Source organism: Camellia sinensis, chromosome 13 (assembly GCF_055761805.1).
Source record: "Camellia sinensis isolate YWXY chromosome 13, ASM5576180v1, whole genome shotgun sequence".
Classification (NCBI taxonomy): Eukaryota; Viridiplantae; Streptophyta; class Magnoliopsida; order Ericales; family Theaceae; genus Camellia; species Camellia sinensis.
Window position 1 is genome coordinate 138,412,303 of NC_138973.1, and position 15,857 is coordinate 138,428,159.

The following is a 15,857-nucleotide window of genomic DNA, read 5'->3' on the forward strand; positions in this document are numbered from 1 at the left end:
TCTTGAAGTATGAGCCATTATCTGATATGATCTCATTCGAAACTCCATACCGGCAGATGATATTGTTTCTGATAAACTTGGCTACATGCGTCGCTTTCAACACAGCATAAGACTGAGCTTCCACCCACTTTGTGAAATATTTAATCGTTACCAGAATGAACTCATGTCCATTTTAGCCTTTTGGCAAGACTGCTCTAATCATATCAATTCCCCAGACTGAGAAAGGCCATGGCGAAGTCATGTTGTAAAGCTTTGATGGCGGTATGTTCATGTGATTGGCATGGATCTGACATTTGTGGTATCACCGCATGAAGCTAAGGTAATCTTTCTCCATGGTTGACCAATAGTAGCCTTGTCTGAGAATCTTCAGGGCCAGCATCACACCATTCATGTGCGCTTCACACTTCCCTCCATGGATGGCCTCCATGAGACGCTTCGATTCCTTTTCTTCAACACACAGTTTGTGCATTCCCAGATGGCCTCTCTTATACAGCTTGCCTCTGCAGATAATGAACTGGACGGCTAGACGCTATATTCCCCATTTGTCTTTAGCATTTGCCCCTAGTGGATATGTCTCCTTTTCCAAAAACTTCCAAATCTCATAATACCAGGGGCTTTTGTCTTAAACCTCATCTATTACGGCGATGGTTTCATAGGCTGACATGTATTTCTGTTCGATAATAATTGGACACATCTTGACTCCAAGCGGGATGTCTACCATGGAAGATAGAGTTACTAACACGTCAGCAAACTGATTGTTCTCTCTAAGCAGGTGTGTGAATGTCAATTTTTCAAACCTTGGAATTAAAACGTCCAGGGCTTGGTGAGACACTTTCATTTTCTCTTCTTTGACTTTCAAGTCTCTGTTTGCTTGAGAAATAACCAAGTTCGAGTCTTCGATAACATCCAACCTTATTACCCCTAGTTCTAGGGTAGCTTCCGAACCAGTGATACACGCCTCATATTCTGCTTCATTGTTGGACACTTTGAACCAGAGTTTGAAGGCTACGGGTATATGGGAATCATCAAGTGTTGTTAACAACACATCTATCCATAACCATATTGATTGGACGCTCCATTAAAGTACATCGTCCATGTTTCTTCTTCTACTTGCAGAATGTCTTCATCTGGGAACAGGTATTCCACCGCCTCATCTCCTTCTACTGGGTGGTCCACCAGGAATTCCGCTACAGCTCTCCTTTTAACTGATATGCATGTGACATACTTGAGATCAAATTCGGAGAGAATAAGCAACCAACAAGCTAGCCTACCCGTAAGCGCCGGTTTTTCTAAGAGATATTTGATAGGATCTAATCTCAAAACCAGGATAATAGAGTGAGCTAACAAGTAATGCCTCAACTTCCTAGTAGCCCATACCAAGGCTAAGCAAGCTTTCTCGAGAGGAGTGTAGTGGGTCTCATAGTCCAGCATCTTCTTGCTCAAGTAGTAAATGGTCTTTTCCACCTTATCCTCAGATTCTTGAGCAAGAATACACCCTATGGTCATAGCTGTTGCCGATAAGTACAGAATCAAAGGCTTCCCCAGCTCCGACAGTGATAACATAGGTGGATGTTGGAGTTACTGCTTGACTTGCTCGAAGGCAAACTGAGATCGATTGTCTCATCGAAACTTCTTGCCCTTATTCAGAAAATCAAATAGTGGTACACAAGTCAAGGTAAATGTAACAACCCCATCGTGTAATATTTTATATTTAATTAATGACGAAGATTTGAATTTTAATAACCTACTATTCTAATTTAATTTGGGTATGAAAATTATGGAGACTGATTTGTATACGATTTTGTGGGAGATTTATTTTGGAATTAGAACTTGAAAGCCTAAGTGGTTCAAGAGAGAATAATTAATGAGTTGGCTTTTTTTAATTTTGAGTATCAAACCATATGGAGGTTTAATTAAATATTCAATTCAGATTCGTAAAATTGAGATTTAATTAATTAGGTCCGAATTGGAGTTAATTACGTTATGAGAAGTGGGAATTAAGGTTATTATGGATTAAATTTATTTATGAGGTATTTAATCTGAGTACATAATTTATTACCGGAGACCTTGATCAGACCTAAAATTGAGACATTACTGATGTGAGAAATCACAATTGATGATGAGAATAAGCTTAATTTGATATTTAGAGCCTTTTGGGAGTTTGATCAAAAATCTGATTCGGATGGATAAATTTAAATATAATTAATTGGGCTCTAATGGAAGTCAAATTAAGTTAATTAAATTATGTGGGACTTATGATTAGTCATGATTTTATGTTGTTGATGTGGAATTGCATGTTTAAGGATGTGCATACTGAGGATTTGAAGTTGTATCTATCGGTTATAAGAAAATCTGTTGAAATTGTGACATTTGGACTGAAAATTGAAAGCCTTAGAGGTGCGATAAACCGAAACTGACCACATATTTGTGATCAGTATGATTTTTAGAGCCATTTGAGAAGTTTAATTGAAAATTGATTTCGTTTGATTCGTAAGGGTGCATTTGGCTTTCCCTAATTGTGATAAGCTTATTTATATATATATATATATATATATGAGTAGAAGTCATCACTTTTGAGCCCAAAAATATCTGAGGAAGAGGGAGAGACACGAGAGAGAGAGAGAGAGAGAGAGAGAGAGAGAGAGAGAGAGAGAGTTCTAGAGAGAACTCAAAGAGAAGAAGGGAGAAAGTGTAGGAATTAAAGAGGAAATCCAAGATTTAGCTTGAATTCACCATGACTATGCAAGACAAGTGGTGTTAAAGGCTTAAGGTAAGATTTCCTCTCTTAATACTTGAAAATCATAAGCTAAAGAGTGGGTTTCATGGGTTATATATGATTATATGTATGTGTTTTGTTTCATCAAGCAAGAAGATGTTGAATCTTTGTACATAGCATGAATTTATGTTCACAACTTGATTTCTTGTAGGCGTTTTATGGTTCTTAAAGAGGCTAAAGAGGATTTCACCATGTAAGTTAGCTTGGAACTCCCAACTATGAATACTTTATGATTTTGTGTTTTGGTTCTCAAACTTGTTCTTGTAAATGGGAAATTGAGTGTTGTTTTGAGTTATGATTTTTGATGGAAACTAAGAATGTGAAATTTAACATGTGTTAAAGAGTTTTGGACTTTGATTTAGATAAAATTGAAGTTTAATTTTGAAAATGAGGGGTTCCAAGTCAAGAGGCCATTTTTGGATTGATTTTTACCCAGTCCCGCACGTGCCCTCAGATTTCCCACACGTGCGGCCAATAGTGTCCCCCACAAAGTTACATTCTGAAATAAAGGCACGTGCCCCTGCACGTGCCATGGATTTCCTGCACGTGTGGATTTGGTCCCGCACGTGCGGCACTCTCGCGTTTTAGCTCAACTTCAAATAACCATATCTCTCTCATCCGGACTCTGTTTTAAATGATTCTTGAGCCTAAATTCAAGCCTCGGAAGTCTGGTTTCCAATGGTCATAGTCTCACATCCAAATTCTAAGTACACAAATAGATATTCTCAAATTAGTGAAGGTTGTTCACTTTCTGTCTACCGGTTTCATGACATTTCTTCTTCTAACCTAGTTTCCTTTCGTTTCCTCCTATTTTCCTAGACATAGATTGTGACCTACTGAGGACTAATGAGTTTAGAACCAACATTATTAATTGATTAAAGAGAAAAAAAAGGGACCGGTTATATTCATATGTTGTGTTATGTAATTGTGGTTGTAGGTCAAGACGAGGACATCGTCCAACTGCTCTCAGAAACCCATCTTTGTGAGTAATAGTATAGTAAAGATATGTTTTTCATTATATATTTTGATTTATGTATGACATGATTTATCAAAATGCACAAGTTTTCAAGAAATGTGAAACGAGTTATGAACAAGAAATGTGAATTGTTTGTAATATGATATGGTGGGCCCAAGGCCGTTCTGTTTATCCGTTCTGCTTATGCTATGGAATGATATGAATTTTTTGGTCTTTAAGACCTACTGACTTTGGTATGGAGCAAAGTGTTGTACGGAACTAAGTGCTACAGTGAGAGTCACCTCTAGAATCTGTGCAAGACACCTCTTGGGTCCATACGTACATGAATTGGGCCTAAGGAGAGGTGGAGACATGTCGATGTTCCATCTACTCCACGACAAGATACAATGATACGATATGATATGTTTGCACTTAAGGTCGTTTTGATACATGATTGGGCCTGAGGCCGTTTTGTTATACGTTGACCCGAGGTCGTTCAGAAAATATGATATGAATACAAATGTTTTTACATCGCTATATGATTCATGTTACGAAATGTTATTTTATATGAATGAATGGATGTCCTATTTTGAAATGTGATTCCGACCATTTGTATAAGTGGGCGTACCACGTACCACGTAAAATGTTTTGTAAAGGTTGTAGATATGTATTCCATTTGCAAAAGCATGAATTTTGATACGATAAATGTTTGTTTTAAAATGATTTAAGATACATTTCAAAATTGTGAAATATGTTTTCTTAATGTTAAGGACATCATTCATTAACCTCTTTACTTTAATATTACTCACTGGGCGTTAGCTCACCCTTTTATTTCATATTTATGAAGGTGAGCCATCGGGGATCAACACCAGAGTTGTATCGAGGTCCGTCTCTCTGTCAAGCCACCCAGGAAGTGTCTCCATGTAGAGACGTGCTATAATTTACCAAGCTTAGTTTTGTTCAGGCTATGATGGCTTTTGTTGCGCATTAGGTTCATATGTAAATTTTGGGTTATGAACTTTTGCATATACCAATATGTCTTGGGCTATATATACATTAACTGCGTATGTGACATTTGTATATATGATATAATGTTTAAGATCCTAGCATTTAAGCACTACTCAATGGACGTTCTGTTAATATTTTTGGTATATGCTTCTGCTTAAGGCCCCATATTTGAATAAATAATATTTTGAAATTTTGTTTTGAGGCCTCAGCATAGGCCGGTCATGGACCAAACTTTTGGGGGCGGGCTTGGGTCGTGACAGTTAATTTTGAAATAAACCATCTTATGAATTGCACTTTACCTAGAAAGTGGCGCACCTCCTCTTCAGTCCTTGGTGGTGGCATTTCTAAGATGGCCTTGATTTTGGATGGATCTACTTCAATTCCCCTCTGTGTGATCAGAAATCCCAGCATTTTCCTTGTCATCACCCCAAAGGTGCATTTCTTTAGGTTTAACCTCAACTTGTATTCCCTGATCCATTGAAAGAATTTTTCCAGCGCAGTGCAGTGGCCTTCTCGCTCTTTGGAATTGACAATCATGTCATCCATGTTCACCTTAACCTCTTTGTGGATCATGTCATGCAGAATGGTGGTCGTAGCCCTTTGATAGGTAGCTCTAACATTTTTTAACCCAAAAGACATGACTCGGTAGAAATATGTACCCCACGGTGTGGTGAATGCAGTTTTTTTTTGTCCTCTGGCACCATAAGAATCTGGTTATACCTAGAGAACCCATCCATGAATGATAGCAATGCATGACCTGTGGTGAAGTCAACTAGCTCATCAATATGTGGTAGTGGGAAGTCATCATTCGGTCTAGCTGTGTTCAAGTCCCGAAAGTCGACACAAACCCGGATTATGCCATCCTTCTTAGGCATTGGGACGATGTTGGCCAACCAGGTCGGATACTCGGATACTAACAAGAATCCTGCATCAATCTGCTTGGTGACCTCTTCCTTGATTTTCAATGCCCAATCTGAACAAATTTTGCAGAGTTTCTGTTTGACTAGTCAGGCCTCAAGGTCAAGAGGGATCCAATGTTGTACAATCTCAGGGTCGATTCCAGGCATGTCTTCGTAGAACCATGCAAAAACATCTTTGAAATCTTTTAATAAAGTGATTAAATGTTCGCATTCCTCCAAAGACAACGTGGACCCGATCTGGACCAAGCGCGGATCCTTCTCAGTACCCACATTAATGGCAATGATCTCATTAATATAAGGCTTAGCACACCTCTCCTCCTCTTGATTAATCAAGTTTTTCAAAGCCAGAGGAATTTCTTCTTCTTCATTTTCCTTAAAATTTTGAAAATCTTAGTCAATACAATAAATCAGCGGCACAAAGTAGTACACAGAATTTGCAGCATTCCCATTCAAAAAGTCCAGATCTTCAGTTATAGACTCAAAAGAAAAGATGAATGAAAACCTAGACAGGACTTTGGTATCCAAGTTACCAGCCCCGAAAATACCTGACTTAGACTCAAAAGAACTTAAATCTGATCCCGACTCCACAAACTCAGTGGAATCAGATTCTGGCTCATCACCTGATTCAAAACTGGAAAGAAAGCCTTTCTCCAGCTGCCAAGTAAGACATGGTGCCCTTGATGCATCCAAAATACCACTGGTTGGGTCCACATCCGGTTCTTTCTTGATCATGGAGACAGTAAAGTTATCCTCCAAGTACTCCAGGTCAGTCGCGGGATCTGTCAGGAGATTGGCCAGTGCCGCCCTTACTTCAGCCTCGCTGTTGTCTAAGTCATCTTCTGTGCTATGGATAACTTTGATGCTTGGCTCATCCCTTTCATCATCACTATCCTGCAGTTGTAGATCAAAGAAGATCTTGAATCCAGGGACACGTTTTTTCGAGGAATTTACCCAAGGCTTAGGAAAGCCGCAAAAAGGGAAATCCTCTCCCTCTCAAACAAAACGGTCGTTCAATGTCTATCGGGTTGGCCTGTGGACGAGCTCATAATGCTTCCCAGCTCTCTTGGCCTTGGCTCTGCCCCTTATCTCTTCCCCCTTTCTTCCAGACCTCTTTGGTGGGCACATAGCCCAATCCAAAGGCATGCAAGTTGTGTGTCACCTCTGCCAGTGCTGTAACACCTTTTCGACCATTTTGTCCAAGTCCCATTCCTAGAATGTGCCGCAGTTTGTTCATGAAGTAGATGGATTGGGCACTAACGTATATGCCATCGTCTACGACCAGAATGGTCTGTACTACTCGAGCTTCCGCGAGAGTGAATCTCGAGAGGAATACATCCTCATCACCATGTTTGATCTCTAGCACTGGCGTAGTCACCTCTGGAGGTGGATGGATGGATGAGTTCCCAAAAACTATTGCTACCCCTCCCTCATGAGGATACTTCAACATTTGATGGAGGGTGGAGGACACAACCTTCACGTGATATAACCAAGGCCTCCCAAACAGCAGGTTAAAGGTAGCTGGCACATCCAACATGTGGAATTCATTCTCTTGCATTTATGAGCCCACCTAAACTCGCACTTTCGTTGTACCTAGGACCTCTCTGATTGTATTGTCAAACTCTCGTATCACCTGGGCCGTAAGGATAAAGTCTGCCGGTTTGAGGCCTATTGCATAGGCAGTACAGGAAGGACAGACATTAATGGTAGAACCAGTATCTACCAACACCACTGGCACCCACTTCTCTCTACATTCCACAGATATGTATAATGGCCTGTTGTGAGCCGAGCCTTCCGACTGTAGCTCTTTGTCAGAGAAAGTGAGCATTGGCTTGGCACCACTTGGAAAGACCAGGCCCACAGGCGTTGTATCAATGGAAAATTTAATCTTGTCTATTGCCGACAATACTGCCTGTCGGTGCACTTGTGAAGCTATAAGAAGCCCCCAGATAGAGATATCTGCTTGGATTTTCTTGAGCTGCTTCAGAACTAACTCCTCTTCTAGTTGCTTCTCCTTCTGTTTCTCGACCTCCTTGTACTTTCCTGATGGCTCTACTTGATCCAAGTGTGGCGGCTTGAAATAACATCCACTTTGGGTAAGATGGTCTATCTCTTCAACATACCATGTATTATCTGGGATGCAATCCCCCCAATCTTCGTCAGTATGGGCCAGATACAAATCATTATCATCCCACCACTCGCCTTCGGTTGCCAACAAACACTCGTCTAGCTCTACCCGAATCCTCTACATAATACAAGTGTCCCTCTCCGGGTGACACACGGTTGTGGTTTTCAAGCTGTCTTCAATTCTTTCACTGTGAAACTGCCTTAGTGCAGCTTCTTGTTCAGTATCTGTAGTCTTTTCCAGACCCAATTCTTGGATCAATTTTCCCACACATGTGCCCTCTAGCAGTTTTCCCTTTTCATTAGCCTTCCCGGCTACCGTAGTTATCTCAGCTTTCTTTCCCTCAAGCATCTCAGTTTCTTCTTTTTGTCTGGCTTATCACTCAGCCATCCAGTATTATCAATCGATCCGTCCAAGTCGAACCACCCGACCTGTACATCTCCTTGATTATGCTCATCAATGAATTGCAGGTTGTCTAGATCTTCTTCGAGATCTGCTAGGTTGTCCAACCCTTGGCTCAGGTCATCCTCCATAACCACATTAATCTCCACCGAGGTGGGAAACACCACTTAGGGTCTGGTTTGAGTGTTTGGCACGACATAGCAACACCCTGACAACAAACTAGTACCTCCTTCTAACGCCAAAACCTCCTTTACTATAGGTATTGTCACCACATTGTGAGGCTCAGGTTATGAATTCGATGCACCTATCATGCACAAATATGTGCCCTCATGAATGAACAACATTGGTTTTGGTAGGTGAGAGGGGGTAATATATACGTTGGGTTCATAAGAGGTGACCAGTGTATGGATAAGGTTAAGATTCGAGGTGGGGGGACTTGATTATGGACCAGGAGTGGATTTGTGGTCACATTTGGTTTCTAGGGTGGAGCGATGACCTTGTTGTCAATGAGATCTTGAATCTCATGACACAAGCGGAAGCACTGGTCAGTGTCATGACTGTGCTGCTAGTGAAAAACACAGTATTTCGAGGGGTTATGCTTGGGTGGAAAGGGTTAGGAAGTGGAGGAGGTTCTAAGGGTTTTAGGTGCCCTTTCTTGATCAGCACCTGCATGGCTTTGGATAGGGTCATGTATAGTGGGTGATAAATTCTGCCTGGAGGTCACGTAGGGTTGGATGGTGTTTGTGGGCCTTGGTTGGCAAAGGGTTTGTAGTTTTTGTTGTGGGGACAACACTTGCATCGAATGGCCTTGTAGCTGTGCTACCACAGGCAGCATTGGAATTGTGAACAAACAGCCTCTTAGCCGGCTCCTTATCGTCAAGAATAATCCCCGATTTCATGGCAACCTCGATTTGAATCCCCATTTCATGAAGCTCTTTGAAGGTAAATAAGGGGAGAACAATCATTTTCTGCAGTAGCTTGCCATGTAGATTCCGGGCAACCATTATGATTTGATCCTTTTCTGAAGGTCAAGTGGTCATCATGGACGCTTTAGCCCTCCATTTTGTCGCAAACTCAGAGAATCCTTCCTTTGGCTCTTGACGTATTGCCTCAAGATTATGAGTTGTGACCTCGATTTGTGTGTTGTAAGAGTACTAAGTGATGAAGGACATGGCTAACTTTTCTCAATTCTATTTTACTGAATCTTCTAATTTGGCATACCAAATGGTCGCTATACTTGACATAGTGACCAAAGAGTGATAGCTTCTACGGTTTTGTTAAACCCATTGGTCGCAAAATATATGAAAATAGCCATAAATGAACCATCGGATCCCCGGAGCCGTCAAAACGGTCAATGTATGGCATCTTAAACTGCTCTGGTAAAGTAACCACAGACTCAGTGTATCCCTCATGTATGTCTAGAATGGAATTGACCCCTTGTGCCTTGAACAACTTTTCTAGTTTGTTGACTTTGAGTGTGGTTGGGTCAACCTCAAATTCGAATGGTGCCTCAGTCTGATAAACTGGGGCTTTTGAAGCTTGTGCTGGGATGGGTTCTGCTAGGACTGGAAAAATCGGATTACCCTGGGTTTGTGGATATTGAGTAGCGGTGGTATTAGCAGTGACACCAAGCACATGGGTAGCCGTGGTGGGCAGATGTTATACAGAGGCCATTGCTGGCTGCGGTTGCTGTTGTTGTAGCCTAGTTATAACCTCAGCCTGACGGGTTGTGTCTTGTTGCAATGTCTCAACTGTCTGTTGTAGTTGGAGTATTAAGTCCTCCATATTTACTAGGGGATACTGTGCCATTGGAATAGGTGATCGTTCTTGATCTGGACTGGAAGTAGATGCCTGTTCTTGAGCCGGACTAAACACAGGTGAGCTGAGGGGTGATTGCTGTAAGAACTGGACTGGTAAATTTTGCGTGACCGTTCTTCGCCTTGTAACTGGTGACAATGAGGTAAGCACGGGTTGTCCCCAAATAAGATCTCCGACCTTACAAAGACTTCCGACACGGGTCCAAAGTACTTAGGGGATATCAGAACCTTCTGAAGCTATGGTTTAAGCTATTTTGCAAACGAAATAAAGCAAAAGAGCAGTAATTAGAAACCGCACAACACCTCAGCTAAAGTGTTATCAACATAGACATTATCAAAGCTTGTAGAGCTACACTCCATACTGAATTCTTTCCCGAAACAGATACCAACTGTGCAACTGATAGGCACATTCCTGTACAGTTTCACTGTAAAGCACGTACTAGTTAAGAGAGAGCCAAAACACTCCTATGAGGGTGTAGGGTTACCCTGTCCTAGTTTTGTGATGAATTAGGGTTTCACTACTTCAACCAAGCGATTTCACACAATCCTGCATACGGGTGAGCATTATGTCCTAGTTTTGGAACAGTCACTATGGCTTTACAATATGCAGCTAGACCAAATGGTCAAGGGGGGTACCTCAATAAGACTACCTAATATACCTCTCACACCTAACACCGAGAAGTGAAAAGAGGATTAAACAGTACAGCGATAGTCTAGATCCAAAGGTTGTGTTTCCAACATGATAGAGCCCACGACCGGTCATCCTTTTGGCAAGCCTTCGGCAAATCATCCAGGAATAGCAGATGAAAAACATAGTGACTTATAGTATCAATGCAAATGCAAATGCAAATGAAAATGCAAATGTAAAGATCATATGTGTGTAAATAAAAATTTACATCATGAATTTCAAGTCAAGTTCTCTAATATCCCTAGCAGAGTTGCCAGAAACTATAGCTTGCATTTCGTGCACCTTTCAGACACGATAGCCTTATAGTTCGGAATCTCATGGTTCTAAATCTGATTCCACAAGTGCAATGTAAAATAGATAAACACAAATGAGTCCAAATCCTGCAATTATTTTGGAAAATCGATTTTGAATCAAAATGCCAAAAATGGACTATTTTGCCAGATTACAGAGTCGCTACCTAAATATTTTTGGGAAATTGAGGAAACCCAAGACTAGTACCAATGGTCACTTATCCGTCATCACCAAAGTGTCTCAGCTCGAGAAATTAGGTATGAGAGGGGAAGGTCATAAATTGAGCACCCCACTCACCCGATCAAGGATTGACCTCTACTAATCATGATGTGATTGTTATTTACATTATGTGCTCTTGTTTCGCTTATTAGGCTAATTTACTATGTGATGCACATAAGTCTAGGCTAATTTGCAAAATTTGGAACATTTTGAATCTATGTTTGTTTGAAAAGAGGTTTTGAATATGTTACCACTTGAAAAAGTGATCCCGTATGTACATTTGATCAAATCATCCCAATTTGAGCAATTAGCCTTCATCCGCAGGCATTCAAACAAGTATATCAATTAAGCACTTAGCCTCATAGAAAACATGCTTGAGATGGAAACAATCACACACATGTGATATGCTAAAGCAATAAATGCTTACCGCAATATCCGAGGCGAGCCAAAAGAAAGAAAATAGTTAGAAAAATGCATGATCCTAACGATGTGAATGACTAACGCAACACATGAAAAAATGCAACTAATAGGTTCAGTTGCCTAATATATCATGTAAATCACTTTGATAGCATGCTGTGGCGCACGTATTCAAGGAATTAATAAATGACAATGCCATTAGAATGATGAACCGAACCTTATGCATGCAAGACAAATGGATGCAAATCATGGAAAATGTTAAAAAAAAACATGATGTTCTATGTTATCCATTATAAGTGGGCAAATAAAAGGGAGAATGAAATGGGATTGGAAGACATACACACATTATTATATATTTGCCCTCGCGCAGGAGGGTTCGAATGAATGTCCTAGCTAACTAAGCTAATTATTATAACACCACAAATTAACTAACTACTCTAGCTAATTAATTAAGTATAATACAAAAACTAACTAGCTATTCTAACTAATTAATACAAATTAATTAAACTACCTAATTAGTTACAAGTCCACTACTTTAGGTACAACATACTACTAGTAAACATAATTTTAATGGGCCCTAAGAGACGAGGGATGGTTCATGCATGAATGTGGATTTCCACCTAAAAATGCTCTCTGTTCTGCTACTAGAATGCTTCTGTTGCTCAGCCACAAAATTGAACTATTTTTTTGCCTCAGCTTTTGCTTTGTTCTATAGGAAAAAGGACACTGCTTGGCTGAAAAAGGTGGCCGGCCAGCTAGAAGAAGTGGTCGGTCGTACATTAAAGTAGCCGGCCAGCCACTAATGTTTGGTACTGCCCTGCTGCAACAGACATGAAATAGAGCACAAATAGAGTATTTTCAGGGATGTTTGTCCATCCTGCCTCTCGTTATCATCAAACAGATCAAATGAGGGGTAGGCTTGATTCGCAAGACATCAATCGATGCAAATTCACTGCATGATAACTTATGAATCAAGGGAAACAATTTCGATAAATGACAAGGAAAGAGTCATGAACCTCCTCCCTATTATGGAATTGATCAAGGGAAGTGGTTGGCATCGAATCTTGAATCATTATCATCACTAACACGTATGAAATGACTCAAGACTCAACGGGTTCAACTAATGTCCGATTGAATCCCAAACTTGATTTTATTATCTTATTCCATTTTAGCCCAACTTTATTACCTCTTTCAATTACCTTTCCATTCCTTAGTCATTTTAGTCCAAAAATAATAGTTAAGTACACTAAATGGAGAAGAGTTTCAAATAAGAAGTTGTTTTGGGCATGAGAGAGATGTCATGCCTTTGGTAATGAACCTCTACAGAGATTAAACTATTAAGCACAAGGATCTCTATCTCAAACTTAAACAATACTCATTTGAAACAACTCTCAAAGCAAAGAAAAAGCCAAGAAAATGGGGAGGTTACAGAGGTGGTTAGAGATGAACACAAGTATGGAAAGCACTAAATAAATGCTATCAACTCAAATGGGCTGGTGTCTAATGCCTAAAACACCAAACCCATGAGGACCATTACACTAGAAGCATGCTATACAAAGTATAAATGAAACTAACACATAAAGACAGTCCTAAATTAAGCTGAAATAGTTTTAGAATTAAAGTAAAAACATCTAAAAAACAAGCTAAAATAATTGAGCAATTAAGCTAGGAAACAAAGCCAAAAGACGGGTGGCTAACCTCTCCATTTTTGGGACTTCAAAACAGCATATTTAACCTTTGAAAACCTCTAAAAATCAGTGGAAAAAAGCTCAAAATAAGTTGATGAAGAGATGGGAAACACAAGGGTAAAAGCCTAGGAAGTAAAGTTCAAAGAAGGGTAGTTAACCTCTCTACCTTTGATAGCTTTAAACCATAATTTTCAGCCCATAAACACAGTTGAAAAAGAGCCCAAAAATAGGAAGAAAAGATTGGAAAAAAATTGTGCAAAAGAGCTAGGAGTTATACCTCTTGAAGAGGAGTGACCTTTTGAGTTATAAACCACAAATTTCACACCCTCAAGAGAGCTAAGATGCAAGCTCAAGTACCTCAGCAAAGGGGCCTCAAAAAACTTGTTTTAAGAAGTCTAGGTAATGTGTGTATAGGTTGAAAGGTAGAGAGAGAGAAATATTGTCTAAGAAATTTTCTTCTCCAAAATTTTCTAACCTAATTTTATGAGAGGGGGTCAAGTATATATAGAAAATTATGTTAGGCTCTCGAAAATATCAGTATGCACATAGCTGGTGCAGTGCATGCACCTATGGAGACAGCTGGTACAGCTGGCAAAAATATCTAGTTTTACTAACACAAGTGGCCAGCCGGCCACTAATTAGACGGCCATACACTCACTTTTGGTCAGGCGACCACCAAGTGGTCTGCAAGCCTCTGGATGGTCTGGCTTGGAAAAATGTTGTTTTGGTCCAAAAATGGTGCAAGGTTTGTAGGTTTCTGAGGCTCAAAACCGAGGCTTTCTGCTGAGGAAATCAAGCATCTAACAAGCGTATAAATTCATCATCAGGTGATCAATCAGTGGTGCCCAAGTCTTAAAGGTGGTCAAAAATGGGATGTTTACAGTGGCTGATTCCTTGCTCAATACGTGTCTAGCTGTAGCTCGGTTTGGACCACTATGGGTTCTCTGTTCTCTGTTGGGCTTTATAGTGATAACTAAGTAAGCAATTATCTGGGTAGCCCAGGATAGCTGTGGGTTAGGCCCTCCTGGGCTATGCCCATCAAAACTTATGAGACTTAAACAAGTTAGGTCAATTTTAAGGAAAGCATTTGTGTTAAATTTGAATGAATAAAATTGAGGTAGAGGATAACTTCAAACTTGGAATTGAAATATTTAGGTATCTTAGAATCTTTAATTTAATGTTTAGAATATTTTAGACATTCGTAGAAAAATCAATCAGGTTAACAGAAACTAGGCAAGATTAATTTAACTTAATTGAGATTAATTAGGCAATAAAGATTTAGAATTAAACTAAATCAAGATTGATGAGTTAATTGAAGGAATTAAATTAATAGAGATTTTGTTTTAAATCAAATATTGAGTGATTATCTAATTCATAAACCACAATGAGGAGTTTAATAAGTTTGGTCTAATGTGTAAAGCTTGTGGGAACTTAATTAAATTTAAGTGAGATTAAAATAAATTAAGATTCATTAGATTAATTAACATTAGAATTATACATAATTAAATAAGATTAATAATGATTAATTAAGCTAAGGGATAATTAGTATGTTTGTCTTACCTGAGTCAAAATAAAAGATGGAGCTAGACATGGTTAATTAATATGAATTCATATTTTATTTACAATATATGTGTAGTGATCTATTTAGAGGAAATATCATTTAGAGGAAATATCTATTAGGGGATATTATTTTGAATCAAAATTTGAAAGCTGAGATAATTTGAGAAAGCATAAGTGACGAGCTTAATTGAATCAGTTTCATATATAGAACCTTCTACGAGTTTAATTAAAAAATTGATTTAGACTAGTAAAATTTGAAATAATTAAATTAAAGACTTAATTTAAGATTAATTAGCAAAATTGAGTTAAGTGGTAATCATAATACCTTCATCCGATGGAGTATAGGCAATGTCTCCATCTCCTAGCTCTATGAGGTCAAAGTTGATGTTTGGGAAGGTTGCCTCTACTCTCTGCCTGAACTTCACCCAGCCGGTATCTCAATACTCGCTAAGAAAGTGCTTGAAATAGTCGGACTATTGAAAACTCTAGATTATCTCTGCCTTGGTTTGCCCCTCCACTAGATCGGCAGCACTTGTGGTTAATGGACCAACATCAGACCCCCCCTTCTTGACCAAGCTTGAGGCCACAACAGTATCTACAGCTATTTGGAATTTGGTAGACTGTTTGAATTGCTCCACAGGTGCGGTATAGAGGTCGGGGTAGGCCGCCCTTTCTGACACCATTACCTTGGCAAATTCAGCTGCCTTAGCCGCCCTTCCTCCAGGGCCTTCTTCTATGCCACAAGCACCCTCTTCAACTCATCAACTCATGTGTTAGCCTCTTCCTTCTCCTTCAAGGATGACTCGCATAGCTTTTCATTATTCATCAGGGTCTTTTCTAGTCTTTCGCTGGCAGTGGTGCAGGCCAATTGAACTTTCGTACTCTTCCTCTGCTCAGTTGCCACTTCGAACTCCAGCGACACCACCCTTCGGTGAGCACCTTCTAGTTCAAGTGTGGTTCAGTTGAGCCTTAGTATTTGCTAACTCAACAGCCG